The sequence below is a fragment of the Phyllobates terribilis genome, unplaced genomic scaffold (assembly GCF_046119375.1).
Source record: "Phyllobates terribilis strain yellow unplaced genomic scaffold, ASM4611937v1 Scaffold_361__1_contigs__length_1927384, whole genome shotgun sequence".
Classification (NCBI taxonomy): domain Eukaryota; kingdom Metazoa; phylum Chordata; class Amphibia; order Anura; family Dendrobatidae; genus Phyllobates; species Phyllobates terribilis.
In genome coordinates, this window is record NW_027363121.1 from 1493188 (window position 1) to 1507672 (window position 14485).

A 14485-nucleotide genomic window follows, 5' to 3' on the forward strand; every position below is an offset into this window, starting at 1 on the left:
AGATAGCATTTCATTACATTACATGGCAATGCAATGCACAGTTGCTGAAGTTGAACCAAAATGAGCTTGTAATCTGGCTTCTGCAACTTTGAACATGAAAAATCCAATGAGGAGAAGAAAAGCAAAGCCAAAGAGTCCATCCCAAAATCCGACAAACAAGCAAAATGAACAAAAAACATTGAATTCAATTCTTTCTGATTTTAGAAACTGCATTAAAGAAGGGGTGCACCGGTCCTGGAGATACTGCAATACCAGGTCAATGCGTGGAGTGGACAGAGCAAGCTCTTTTTCCATCTCCCTGTTCTAAAAATCCATTTAATATATGGTTCCCAGATAGGGGACGTATCAGATATTAAACTGATAAGAACAGATACTACACTTGATCTTAGCCAAAAGGCCGAGAAGCGATAACCAGAATTGGTTTCAAACTACGGAGCCACCCAAGGATCCTGAAAAGTCCATTTGTGGAGATGAGCTCCTGGACTCCCGTTAAGAAGACATGTTGTCAACCTCTAGATCCCTTACATGCCTGCACTTTTCGGCTTGCTGCTGCTGCAATCCACGCGTTTTAGATCTGCATAACTCCACCTCTTTAAACACAGCACCTTCACCCCCTGCTGTTCCCACCCGCCTCAACACCGTTGGAAGGGAGGAGAACCAATTAAGGCGGGGGGTGGGGTGGAACGAGCAGCTGTCTACCCTTAGCAGGAGGGCTGCTGATTACATACCTCTCCTGCTGCTGCTGCTGCTGCTGGCTGTCCAGCAGCAGACTGAAGGTGGCTGCTGCTGTGCACAGGTATATAAAGGCTCAGAGCCTATTATGACACGCGCAGCCAGCGTTCCATTGCCACATTCCATCTACTGCAGGCAGGATACATGGCTGGCTGAATGTCGCTGAGAAGCTCACAGAGACCGCCATAAGCAACAGTTTAACAGAATGCCACAGACTAATCAACCAAACTTTTTGGGTTGGGTTCTTTTTTATAGTCTGCAGGCATTAAATGAAAGAAGTCAGTGTTCCAGCAGAGGGAGACAACGTTTCAGAAAAGGCATTGTAGCAAACCAAAAAAGAAATTTTAAGCGCAGCAGAGTAACCAGCGCACATACCTGTTAGCTCAGGTGAGTTTAAAAGGCTGCTGTTGATAACAAGGGCATTTGCTAAATAGATGGTGTGTGTGCAACAATATACTGAAAGGTCAATTATATTGTGCAGCTTATCTCACCACCTGTAGTTATTTAGGTGAAAGCTCCAAAATGCTTGCCTAATATGTCTGTTTATCCAAAAGGAAGTAAAAAGGGAGAGCTAGAAAGATAGCATTTCATTACATTACATGGCAATGCAATGCACAGTTGCTGAAGTTGAACCAAAATGAGCTTGTAATCTGGCTTCTGCAACTTTGAACATGAAAAATCCAATGAGGAGAAGAAAAGCAAAGCCAAAGAGTCCATCCCAAAATCCGACAAACAAGCAAAATGAACAAAAAACATTGAATTCAATTCTTTCTGATTTTAGAAACTGCATTAAAGAAGGGGTGCACCGGTCCTGGAGATACTGCAATACCAGGTCAATGCGTGGAGTGGACAGAGCAAGCTCTTTTTCCATCTCCCTGTTCTAAAAATCCATTTAATATATGGTCCCCAGATAGGGGACGTATCAGATATTAAACTGATAAGAACAGATACTACACTTGATCTTAGCCAAAAGGCCGAGAAGCGATAACCAGAATTGGTTTCAAACTACGGAGCCACCCAAGGATCCTGAAAAGTCCATTTGTGGAGATGAGCTCCTGGACTCCCGTTAAGAAGACATGTTGTCAACCTCTAGATCCCTTACATGCCTGCACTTTTCGGCTTGCTGCTGCTGCAATCCACGCGTTTTAGATCTGCATAACTCCACCTCTTTAAACACAGCACCTTCACCCCCTGCGGTTCCCACCCGCCTCAACACCGTTGGAAGGGAGGAGAACCAATTAAGGCGGGGGGTGGGGTGGAACGAGCAGCTGTCTACCCTTAGCAGGAGGGCTGCTGATTACACACCTCTCCTGCTGCTGCTGCTGCTGCTGCTGGCTGTCCAGCAGCAGACTGAAGGTGGCTGCTGCTGTGCACAGGTATATAAAGGCTCAGAGCCTATTATGACACGCGCAGCCAGCGTTCCATTGCCACATTCCATCTACTGCAGGCAGGATACCTGGCTGGCTGAATGTCGCTGAGAAGCTCACAGAGACCGCCATAAGCAACAGTTTAACAGAATGCCACAGACTAATCAACCAAACTTTTTGGGTTGGGTTCTCTTTTATAGTCTGCAGGCATTAAATGAAAGAAGTCAGTGTTCCAGCAGAGGGAGACAACGTTTCAGAAAAGGCATTGTAGCAAACCAAAAAAGAAATTTTAAGCGCAGCAGAGTAACCAGCGCACATACCTGTTAGCTCAGGTGAGTTTAAAAGGCTGCTGTTGATAACAAGGGCATTTGCTAAATAGATGGTGTGTGTGCAACAATATACTGAAAGGTCAATTATATTGTGCAGCTTATCTCACCACCTGTAGTTATTTAGGTGAAAGCTCCAAAATGCTTGCCTAATATGTCTGTTTATCCAAAAGGAAGTAAAAAGGGAGAGCTAGAAAGATAGCATTTCATTACATTACATGGCAATGCAATGCACAGTTGCTGAAGTTGAACCAAAATGAGCTTGTAATCTGGCTTCTGCAACTTTGAACATGAAAAATCCAATGAGGAGAAGAAAAGCAAAGCCAAAGAGTCCATCCCAAAATCCGACAAACAAGCAAAATGAACAAAAAACATTGAATTCAATTCTTTCTGATTTTAGAAACTGCATTAAAGAAGGGGTGCACCGGTCCTGGAGATACTGCAATACCAGGTCAATGCGTGGAGTGGACAGAGCAAGCTCTTTTTCCATCTCCCTGTTCTAAAAATCCATTTAATATATGGTCCCCAGATAGGGGACGTATCAGATATTAAACTGATAAGAACAGATACTACACTTGATCTTAGCCAAAAGGCCGAGAAGCGATAACCAGAATTGGTTTCAAACTACGGAGCCACCCAAGGATCCTGAAAAGTCCATTTGTGGAGATGAGCTCCTGGACTCCCGTTAAGAAGACATGTTGTCAACCTCTAGATCCCTTACATGCCTGCACTTTTCGGCTTGCTGCTGCTGCAATCCACGCGTTTTAGATCTGCATAACTCCACCTCTTTAAACACAGCACCTTCACCCCCTGCGGTTCCCACCCGCCTCAACACCGTTGGAAGGGAGGAGAACCAATTAAGGCGGGGGGTGGGGTGGAACGAGCAGCTGTCTACCCTTAGCAGGAGGGCTGCTGATTACACACCTCTCCTGCTGCTGCTGCTGCTGCTGCTGGCTGTCCAGCAGCAGACTGAAGGTGGCTGCTGCTGTGCACAGGTATATAAAGGCTCAGAGCCTATTATGACACGCGCAGCCAGCGTTCCATTGCCACATTCCATCTACTGCAGGCAGGATACCTGGCTGGCTGAATGTCGCTGAGAAGCTCACAGAGACCGCCATAAGCAACAGTTTAACAGAATGCCACAGACTAATCAACCAAACTTTTTGGGTTGGGTTCTCTTTTATAGTCTGCAGGCATTAAATGAAAGAAGTCAGTGTTCCAGCAGAGGGAGACAACGTTTCAGAAAAGGCATTGTAGCAAACCAAAAAAGAAATTTTAAGCGCAGCAGAGTAACCAGCGCACATACCTGTTAGCTCAGGTGAGTTTAAAAGGCTGCTGTTGATAACAAGGGCATTTGCTAAATAGATGGTGTGTGTGCAACAATATACTGAAAGGTCAATTATATTGTGCAGCTTATCTCACCACCTGTAGTTATTTAGGTGAAAGCTCCAAAATGCTTGCCTAATATGTCTGTTTATCCAAAAGGAAGTAAAAAGGGAGAGCTAGAAAGATAGCATTTCATTACATTACATGGCAATGCAATGCACAGTTGCTGAAGTTGAACCAAAATGAGCTTGTAATCTGGCTTCTGCAACTTTGAACATGAAAAATCCAATGAGGAGAAGAAAAGCAAAGCCAAAGAGTCCATCCCAAAATCTGACAAACAAGCAAAATGAACAAAAAACATTGAATTCAATTCTTTCTGATTTTAGAAACTGCATTAAAGAAGGGGTGCACCGGTCCTGGAGATACTGCAATACCAGGTCAATGCGTGGAGTGGACAGAGCAAGCTCTTTTTCCATCTCCCTGTTCTAAAAATCCATTTAATATATGGTCCCCAGATAGGGGACGTATCAGATATTAAACTGATAAGAACAGATACTACACTTGATCTTAGCCAAAAGGCCGAGAAGCGATAACCAGAATTAGTTTCAAACTACGGAGCCACCCAAGGATCCTGAAAAGTCCATTTGTGGAGATGAGCTCCTGGACTCCCGTTAAGAAGACATGTTGTCAACCTCTAGATCCCTTACATGCCTGCACTTTTCGGCTTGCTGCTGCTGCAATCCACGCGTTTTAGATCTGCATAACTCCACCTCTTTAAACACAGCACCTTCACCCCCTGCTGTTCCCACCCGCCTCAACACCGTTGGAAGGGAGGAGAACCAATTAAGGCGGGGGGTGGGGTGGAACGAGCAGCTGTCTACCCTTAGCAGGAGGGCTGCTGATTACATACCTCTCCTGCTGCTGCTGCTGCTGGCTGTCCAGCAGCAGACTGAAGGTGGCTGCTGCTGTGCACAGGTATATAAAGGCTCAGAGCCTATTATGACACGCGCAGCCAGCGTTCCATTGCCACATTCCATCTACTGCAGGCAGGATACCTGGCTGGCTGAATGTCGCTGAGAAGCTCACAGAGACCGCCATAAGCAACAGTTTAACAGAATGCCACAGACTAATCAACCAAACTTTTTGGGTTGGGTTCTTTTTTATAGTCTGCAGGCATTAAATGAAAGAAGTCAGTGTTCCAGCAGAGGGAGACAACGTTTCAGAAAAGGCATTGTAGCAAACCAAAAAAGAAATTTTAAGCGCAGCAGAGTAACCAGCGCACATACCTGTTAGCTCAGGTGAGTTTAAAAGGCTGCTGTTGATAACAAGGGCATTTGCTAAATAGATGGTGTGTGTGCAACAATATACTGAAAGGTCAATTATATTGTGCAGCTTATCTCACCACCTGTAGTTATTTAGGTGAAAGCTCCAAAATGCTTGCCTAATATGTCTGTTTATCCAAAAGGAAGTAAAAAGGGAGAGCTAGAAAGATAGCATTTCATTACATTACATGGCAATGCAATGCACAGTTGCTGAAGTTGAACCAAAATGAGCTTGTAATCTGGCTTCTGCAACTTTGAACATGAAAAATCCAATGAGGAGAAGAAAAGCAAAGCCAAAGAGTCCATCCCAAAATCCGACAAACAAGCAAAATGAACAAAAAACATTGAATTCAATTCTTTCTGATTTTAGAAACTGCATTAAAGAAGGGGTGCACCGGTCCTGGAGATACTGCAATACCAGGTCAATGCGTGGAGTGGACAGAGCAAGCTCTTTTTCCATCTCCCTGTTCTAAAAATCCATTTAATATATGGTCCCCAGATAGGGGACGTATCAGATATTAAACTGATAAGAACAGATACTACACTTGATCTTAGCCAAAAGGCCGAGAAGCGATAACCAGAATTGGTTTCAAACTACGGAGCCACCCAAGCATCCTGAAAAGTCCATTTGTGGAGATGAGCTCCTGGACTCCCGTTAAGAAGACATGTTGTCAACCTCTAGATCCCTTACATGCCTGCACTTTTCGGCTTGCTGCTGCTGCAATCCACGCGTTTTAGATCTGCATAACTCCACCTCTTTAAACACAGCACCTTCACCCCCTGCTGTTCCCACCCGCCTCAACACCGTTGGAAGGGAGGAGAACCAATTAAGGCGGGGGGTGGGGTGGAACGAGCAGCTGTCTACCCTTAGCAGGAGGGCTGCTGATTACATACCTCTCCTGCTGCTGCTGCTGCTGCTGGCTGTCCAGCAGCAGACTGAAGGTGGCTGCTGCTGTGCACAGGTATATAAAGGCTCAGAGCCTATTATGACACGCGCAGCCAGCGTTCCATTGCCACATTCCATCTACTGCAGGCAGGATACCTGGCTGGCTGAATGTCGCTGAGAAGCTCACAGAGACCGCCATAAGCAACAGTTTAACAGAATGCCACAGACTAATCAACCAAACTTTTTGGGTTGGGTTCTCTTTTATAGTCTGCAGGCATTAAATGAAAGAAGTCAGTGTTCCAGCAGAGGGAGACAACGTTTCAGAAAAGGCATTGTAGCAAACCAAAAAAGAAATTTTAAGCGCAGCAGAGTAACCAGCGCACATACCTGTTAGCTCAGGTGAGTTTAAAAGGCTGCTGTTGATAACAAGGGCATTTGCTAAATAGATGGTGTGTGTGCAACAATATACTGAAAGGTCAATTATATTGTGCAGCTTATCTCACCACCTGTAGTTATTTAGGTGAAAGCTCCAAAATGCTTGCCTAATATGTCTGTTTATCCAAAAGGAAGTAAAAAGGGAGAGCTAGAAAGATAGCATTTCATTACATTACATGGCAATGCAATGCACAGTTGCTGAAGTTGAACCAAAATGAGCTTGTAATCTGGCTTCTGCAACTTTGAACATGAAAAATCCAATGAGGAGAAGAAAAGCAAAGCCAAAGAGTCCATCCCAAAATCCGACAAACAAGCAAAATGAACAAAAAACATTGAATTCAATTCTTTCTGATTTTAGAAACTGCATTAAAGAAGGGGTGCACCGGTCCTGGAGATACTGCAATACCAGGTCAATGCGTGGAGTGGACAGAGCAAGCTCTTTTTCCATCTCCCTGTTTTAAAAATCCATTTAATATATGGTCCCCAGATAGGGGACGTATCAGATATTAAACTGATAAGAACAGATTTTTTTTTTTTTTTTTTTTCCTCAGATTAAGACCCACATTAATTTATGCATCATAGCGCATATTCACATAACGGGTTCTCAAATCATCATTCGGAAAAACAAAAACAAAATCCCAAAAAACACAACCCTGCAATTAACTGTTACTTACTGTAAGAAGTCCAATGTGAAAAGTTCCAGAGTGCTTCTGCTGCTGTCTCACCATACTTCTTTTTATCCAATAAATAGGCATAAAACAGTCTAGCAAGAAAAATCTTTCTGCATTCCATGGGGGAAAAAAAAATCTTTTTAAAAATCACCAAATTCCGAACGTCCCATAAAACCTCTTTATATATGACAAAAATAATCCAGCTTGCCCGCTTCCTTTGCGAGTACTTAAAATCTTGACCTATTAAAATCCTTTCAAAATCGAAACAATGAAAACCAACTAAAGCAACAAACATACGTGACAACAAGGTAAAAACTTTTTTAGCAAAAAAACAGTCCCAAAAAATATGCTGTATTGTTTCCACCTTATTGCAACCTTCCCTAGGACATAGTTCTTGAACCTTTATCCCCCGGTCATTCAAAAAAGCCCTTGTTGGCAAGCATCCATGCAACGCCATCCAGGTTACATCCTTCTGTCTGTTGCTGATTCCACGCATGAAAAAAAGCTTCCACACCTGTCCAGACTGTGCATTATTACAAAACGGCACATCACATAACATCTCCTTCTTCTTAATACCTGAGACAATCAGTTTTTTGTCCGGTCTAACCATGGAGCTTATCCCATTTTGATCATAGAAGGACCTAAGCACCACATAAAAAAACGGTATCACAAACGAAACTGGTTTTCTTAAATCCTTCTCACACCAGCTCCATTTCTGGAAAAGCCGTCCTGCTAAATATTTGCACATGTCCGCAGTCCTGTTATTGCACTGGGATAATTTATAAATGTTCAAAAAATAATGCATTCTTAAAAATAAGTCAATGTTAGGAAAATCACAACCCCCATTTTCCACAGAACACATAACCATTCCTCTTCTTAGTTTCTCCATTTTGGATCCCCAAAAAAACACAAACAGTTTCCTTGTCACTCTCTTTGTCCAAAGCACAGCAGGTGGGAAAATCAAAGCAGTGTACAGCAGAAGCGGGAGAATCACAGACTTGATTACCAGCACTTTCCCTCTCAGCGACAGGTTCCTTAGTTTCCAAAAGTTCAACTTCTGATCCATTTTGTCTTCTAGAATCTTCAGGCTGCTTTTCCCTTTCAGTTCCTTCTCAAAGATGACACCAAGAACCTCAATTTCCTCCCTACTCTCCACTCCTGCCACGTTAACCTCAACCTGCCTCCCAAAGTTACAAAGCTGGCACTTTCCCCAATTCACCGCCATACCAGCCACACAACAAAAAATCCTTACGTGCAAATTCACTCTATTGAGATCCGCCTGTGAACCACAAGTAAAAACAATATCATCCATATAACTTAAAGACTTGACTGGACCCCCGGATCCCCCAGGAATAAAAACACCAGCCACACACTTGTCAACTTGCACACTTTTTAAAAGGGCCTCCACCACACAGATAAAAATAATTGGTGACAGGGGACAACCCTGCCTAACTCCCGATAAAATATTAAAACTGGAACTCACATGCCCATTAACTAAAATCTGGCTACTGACCCCACAATAAAAACTCTTAATGACCATCAATAATTTATCCGGAACACCAAGGTGACTTAAAGCAGAGAACAAAAATCTATGTGATATTTTATCAAAGGCTTTCTCCAGGTCCACCGACTGTAACAAAAGAGCATTCTTATTCAAATTAGCCTGATAAATTAAGTCTCTTAGAAGCAGCAAATTATCTGAAATTTTCCTACCAGGCACTGCACATGCCTGATACTCCCCCACCATATCACCTATCACATCTGCAAGTCTACCAGCCACAATTTTAGAAATAATTTTGTAATCACTGTTTAACAATGTTATGGGCCTCCAATTTTTAATATCCCTCATGTCCCCTTTCTTATGAATCAGCGTAACAATCCCCCTACGCATAGAAACCGATAAAATCCCATGAGTAAAACCATATTGCACCACCCGGGAAAACTCCACACCTATAATATCCCAAAATCTAACATAAAATTCAGCAGGAAGACCATCACAGCCTGGCGTCTTGCCTTTCGCCAAGCCATCCACTGCCCGTCTAATTTCATCTTTCCCAACCTCCTCACTTAAAAACCCAATTTTCTCCTCAGGAATATTATTAGTTAATACTTTGCAATAATCATTAATTTCCGCATCACTGGCTCTACTATCGTTAGAGAAGAGTGTTTCATAAAAGGAAAGAATACTGCCAATCATCTCATCCCCAGATACCTCCCCTGCAGGAGAAAAAACAGACTTAAAAACCCCTTTAGGTTTAAAACATTTTTTAAAAAAGTATCTCGAACATTGCTCATTTTCCTCCATGTGCTTTATTTTTGCCTTAAACATAATAGTCTTCCCTTTTTCAATAAGTATCTTCTTCAGTTCGTCCTTCAAATCTGCAATCTCTTTATCCACCTCCATCCCCGCTCTCTTAAACTTATGGAGTACTTCCAATTTTGAAATAACAGCAGCATCATGATCCCTTTTGGCTTTCGCTCTCCTAAAACACACCCCTTTAAAATAACATGCAAATTTCTCCTTAGCCCAGTCCCACCACTCTAGCAAATCTTTAAAAAGGTGCTGTTCAGACACACAAGACAAAAACACTTTATTAAAACCAACCTTAACACTCTCCTCTTCCAGCAGGCTTACGTTCAGCTTCCAGAGTCCCTTTCCAAAAGCCAGGGACTCAGCTATACACAGATCTACCACTATCATCTTGTGGTCAGAAAAAGTCGTCATCACGTGGTTGCACTTGGCCACCTTAATCCCTTCAGACATAAAAACATAGTCAATTCGGGAAACACTACGTCCACTATCTGATATGTATGTGAACTTATCACTTGGCCCAACCATCAGACCAGCATCCGTGTAGCGTAAATCCTGCACAATCTGATTTAAAATATTAGACGTAACATCAGTCCTACCTTCCGTAGAGCTCTTACGATCTTTTGCGGATCTGACACAATTAAAATCTCCAGCCACTATAGTGAAGTCTCTGCCTGGTAAAAACAACTTTAGAGACTCCAAAAACCCAACTCTTGCTTGTTTATCAGCAGGGGCATAAACATTAAAAACCCGTACCCGCTGACCTAAAAAATCCACTAATAAAAACAAACATCTCCCAGGTATGATTACTTTAAACTCTAAAACCTTTAGACTGGAATTACACAGTAAAATGCCCACCCCTTCATTCCTGTTTTCTGAGCATGGGGACCAAAAAGATTGCCCCTTATTCCACTCACTCTCATGCGGGGCAGATTTAATTACACATTCCTGCAGACAGACAATATCTGCATTCACACTCTCAATGTACTCCAGTATCCCTGCTCTCCTACAAGCAGAACCAATCCCTCGTACATTCAGAGAAGCAACACACAACGCCATCATAACAACAGGAAAAAACTCCACCATACCCGATCCATCATGAACCAGGAGAAAACCCACTCCTGCCACCCACTTTTCTACGTATATCAGGCGACTCAGAACTCGAGTCCCTGTTAGAATAACCTGGTCTTAGGGAGACTGGATCTTCCTGCCCCCCAGACCAACACCCCTCCACCTTACTTCTTTTAATCACGGAGGCATAACTCTCCTCCTTGCCATCATCTTCCTCCTCATTTTCACTCCAATCACTGTTAACCCTATCACGCTGCTGAGGGGTTATAGTTCCATCCGAATCAGAATCCTCCTCCTCCAAAACCTCCATTTCCTCACCCCCATCTCTTCCCAAAACAGGATTCACTGACTCCGCCATATTAGACAAATCCATCCCATCACCCGGGCCATGCACATCAGCTACTTTGTTTATTACTTCCAGCCCCTCCCTCAAACCAACTTTCTTCTGGCTCCGCCCCTTTTCCTCCATCTTGGGCACCGCATGGTCTCTTCCCCTACCACCATCTTGTTTTTGGCTTTCCCCCTCTGAGTCTGAGCCTTCGCCCTCCTCCCCACTTTCCTGCCGAGTCTTCTTCTGCCTCTCTTCAGCATCCACCTGTGACCTAGGAATCTGAGCCCACAATCTACATTTCCTTGCAAGGTGATCTGCATGTCCACACAAATCACACACCTTATTCATTGGGCAACCACTTGCAACATGCCCAGATTTCCCACAACCTCTACAAACATCACCTTGCACTGGACAATCTTTCTGAACATGTCCAAACTCATGACACTTCCTACAATATTCCATCTGTCCATTATAAAAACAAAATCCCCTTTCTCCTCCGATAGAAAACTGTGCAGGAATGCTCTTGGCACCCCCAATAGCTCTATCATCCGGTCTCAGTTTTACAACATATCTCCTCTTGCCATTTAGATAATTGTATTTGTTCTTCATTCTTCCCAAAAATTTAACCTCACTACAATACCGAGCTAAAAAATTGGAAACAGTCTCATCCGGAACTTTAGGGTTATACATGTGCACAACCACATACTTATATGTCTGCTGGAACAGAGGTTCCAGTGCAATAAACTCTAGGCATTTCAATTCCTTTTCTTCCTTCATTCGTACCAACTCCATGTAGACTCTCTGGCAAATACTCAAAGAAACAAAAGTGATATCATAAATTACTTGTTTCTGAAAATCCTGCAGTGCCAATACATCCGTTACCTTCAAGCCATTAATGTTCTTCAAGACATCAACGCAAACTTGGTCCAAACAGATTTCTCCTTCATGACCTGCAGCCACCTTCAGACGGACCGAGTCCTCTAATCCACGTGTTTTCTCCACCATTTTTACAGCAGATAAACACAAACGCCGCTCAATCGCACACTAGGGCCCCACAAGGGGGAACCCCAGTCACAACTGCCCTCCAAACAACACCAGCAGCAGAAAACCACCACTGATCTTGCCAAAAGGCCGAGAAGCGATAACCAGAATTGGTTTCAAACTACGGAGCCACCCAAGGATCCTGAAAAGTCCATTTGTGGAGATGAGCTCCTGGACTCCCGTTAAGAAGACATGTTGTCAACCTCTAGATCCCTTACATGCCTGCACTTTTCGGCTTGCTGCTGCTGCAATCCACGCGTTTTAGATCTGCATAACTCCACCTCTTTAAACACAGCACCTTCACCCCCTGCTGTTCCCACCCGCCTCAACACCGTTGGAAGGGAGGAGAACCAATTAAGGTGGGGGGTGGGGTGGAACGAGCAGCTGTCTACCCTTAGCAGGAGGGCTGCTGATTACATACCTCTCCTGCTGCTGCTGCTGCTGCTGGCTGTCCAGCAGCAGACTGAAGGTGGCTGCTGCTGTGCACAGGTATATAAAGGCTCAGAGCCTATTATGACACGCGCAGCCAGCGTTCCATTGCCACATTCCATCTACTGCAGGCAGGATACCTGGCTGGCTGAATGTCGCTGAGAAGCTCACAGAGACCGCCATAAGCAACAGTTTAACAGAATGCCACAGACTAATCAACCAAACTTTTTGGGTTGGGTTCTCTTTTATAGTCTGCAGGCATTAAATGAAAGAAGTCAGTGTTCCAGCAGAGGGAGACAACGTTTCAGAAAAGGCATTGTAGCAAACCAAAAAAGAAATTTTAAGCGCAGCAGAGTAACCAGCGCACATACCTGTTAGCTCAGGTGAGTTTAAAAGGCTGCTGTTGATAACAAGGGCATTTGCTAAATAGATGGTGTGTGTGCAACAATATACTGAAAGGTCAATTATATTGTGCAGCTTATCTCACCACCTGTAGTTATTTAGGTGAAAGCTCCAAAATGCTTGCCTAATATGTCTGTTTATCCAAAAGGAAGTAAAAAGGGAGAGCTAGAAAGATAGCATTTCATTACATTACATGGCAATGCAATGCACAGTTGCTGAAGTTGAACCAAAATGAGCTTGTAATCTGGCTTCTGCAACTTTGAACATGAAAAATCCAATGAGGAGAAGAAAAGCAAAGCCAAAGAGTCCATCCCAAAATCCGACAAACAAGCAAAATGAACAAAAAACATTGAATTAAATTCTTTCTGATTTTAGAAACTGCATTAAAGAAGGGGTGCACCGGTCCTGGAGATACTGCAATACCAGGTCAATGCGTGGAGTGGACAGAGCAAGCTCTTTTTCCATCTCCCTGTTCTAAAAATCCATTTAATATATGGTCCCCAGATAGGGGACGTATCAGATATTAAACTGATAAGAACAGATTTTTTTTTTTTTAATTTGGCTATCCCCCACATGGGGATAAAAACCGTTTATTTAAAATTTAACAAATTACAGAAATAAAACCATTACATCCACATTACACTTTCGGGACTTCAAAGAAAAATAAAAATTCCATCACAGCAAATTTTACAAGACTTCAAATATTCCATAGGTTAAAAAGCCATTTGCCTGCCAATGTTACATTCTTTTTCCTGTCCAATAAATAGTATATGTACATTTCACTTTTACAAAAGGCTAAAACATCATCTACTGGTAACATTTCATGATTAAAAACAGCAATATTTCTAGCATTCCAGAGCGCTATCTTGGCACAATTCACTGTCTTCCACGCCATTATTTTTTGGTCCATTGTTGGGCATTCCAGAAGACCATATAACACTGATGCAAAATTAAAGTCCTTGAGGTCCACCATTTTCTCCAGCAGGGGGATTAATCTTCTCCAGAACTCTTTAGCAAAAGCACAAGTCCATAAAAGATGCTTCACTGTCTCTTCTTCTTGACAACCTTCTCTTGGGCAGATGGCAGACCTCACAAAACCTCTTCTGTACTGGAATGCCCGGCAAGGAAGACAGTGGTGTGCGCAGCTCCAAGACATGTCTTTCTGTACATTATAAAGATAAGGGGCGTTAATCATTTTCCATATGTGTACAGTTTTGTCATCATCATAACGTTCAATATCACACAACGTCACATCAGTACTAATTTGTTTGAGTAGTGTCTTGCTGTTACATAGATCCCCTGTCTGTTTCTTATTCAAATTAAAATCAAGAATAATTTTCTTTAAAATCTCATAATGTGCAGGCAGGTTAAAAGCATAAGGAAAGGATAAAACCGTTTCAAACCAACCAAACCTTCTCATGAGAAAACCAGTGTTAAAACGCATAAAATAAGAAAGGTAATTATCTTTAAAAAGGGTTTTAAAACAGAAAAAAAAAAAATGTATTAAAAGAAACTTATCTAAAACAGGGAAATCTTTCCCACCTTTAACCTTTGGCTTTGTCACAATTTCTCTTTTGAGTTTCTCCATTTTTGAGCCCCAAAAAAAGGTAAAACATACTTTTGTAATTCGTTTCAACAAATTTGTAGGAGGGGGGAACACCAAACTAAGATATAACAGGATAGGTAATATCACCATTTTTACAATCAGAACTTTACCTTCCATTGACAGCTTTCTCATATTCCACATGCAGATTTTCTGATTAATTTTCTGTGCTGCCGCATCCCAGCTATTAAAACCATTATTAGATTCATTAAAAGAAACACCTAAAATAGTA

At 42.6% G+C, this 14485-nt stretch overlaps 5 non-coding genes and 2 pseudogenes across 5 annotated transcripts; all 7 read right to left on the reverse strand.

Annotated features, from left to right (window-relative positions):
* Positions 1 to 218: 218 nt before the first annotated feature.
* Positions 219 to 409, reverse strand: LOC141222789 (U2 spliceosomal RNA). Its single transcript, XR_012290542.1, has one exon. It is a non-coding gene; the product is annotated as a U2 spliceosomal RNA (small nuclear RNA).
* Positions 410 to 1527: 1118 nt separating this feature from the next.
* On the reverse strand, positions 1528 to 1718 carry LOC141222547 (U2 spliceosomal RNA). Its single transcript, XR_012290314.1, has one exon. It is a non-coding gene; the product is annotated as a U2 spliceosomal RNA (small nuclear RNA).
* Positions 1719 to 2839: 1121 nt separating this feature from the next.
* LOC141222548 (U2 spliceosomal RNA) lies at positions 2840 to 3030 on the reverse strand. The gene has a single exon (XR_012290315.1). It is a non-coding gene; the product is annotated as a U2 spliceosomal RNA (small nuclear RNA).
* A 1121-nt stretch (positions 3031 to 4151) lies between these two features.
* On the reverse strand, positions 4152 to 4342 carry LOC141222549 (U2 spliceosomal RNA). The gene has a single exon (XR_012290316.1). It is a non-coding gene; the product is annotated as a U2 spliceosomal RNA (small nuclear RNA).
* A 1115-nt stretch (positions 4343 to 5457) lies between these two features.
* On the reverse strand, positions 5458 to 5648 carry LOC141222551 (U2 spliceosomal RNA). The gene has a single exon (XR_012290317.1). It is a non-coding gene; the product is annotated as a U2 spliceosomal RNA (small nuclear RNA).
* Positions 5649 to 6766: 1118 nt separating this feature from the next.
* On the reverse strand, positions 6767 to 6967 carry LOC141222315 (U2 spliceosomal RNA; annotated as a pseudogene).
* Positions 6968 to 13039: 6072 nt separating this feature from the next.
* LOC141222875 (U2 spliceosomal RNA) lies at positions 13040 to 13240 on the reverse strand (annotated as a pseudogene).
* Between the last annotated feature and the right edge of the window lie 1245 nt (positions 13241 to 14485).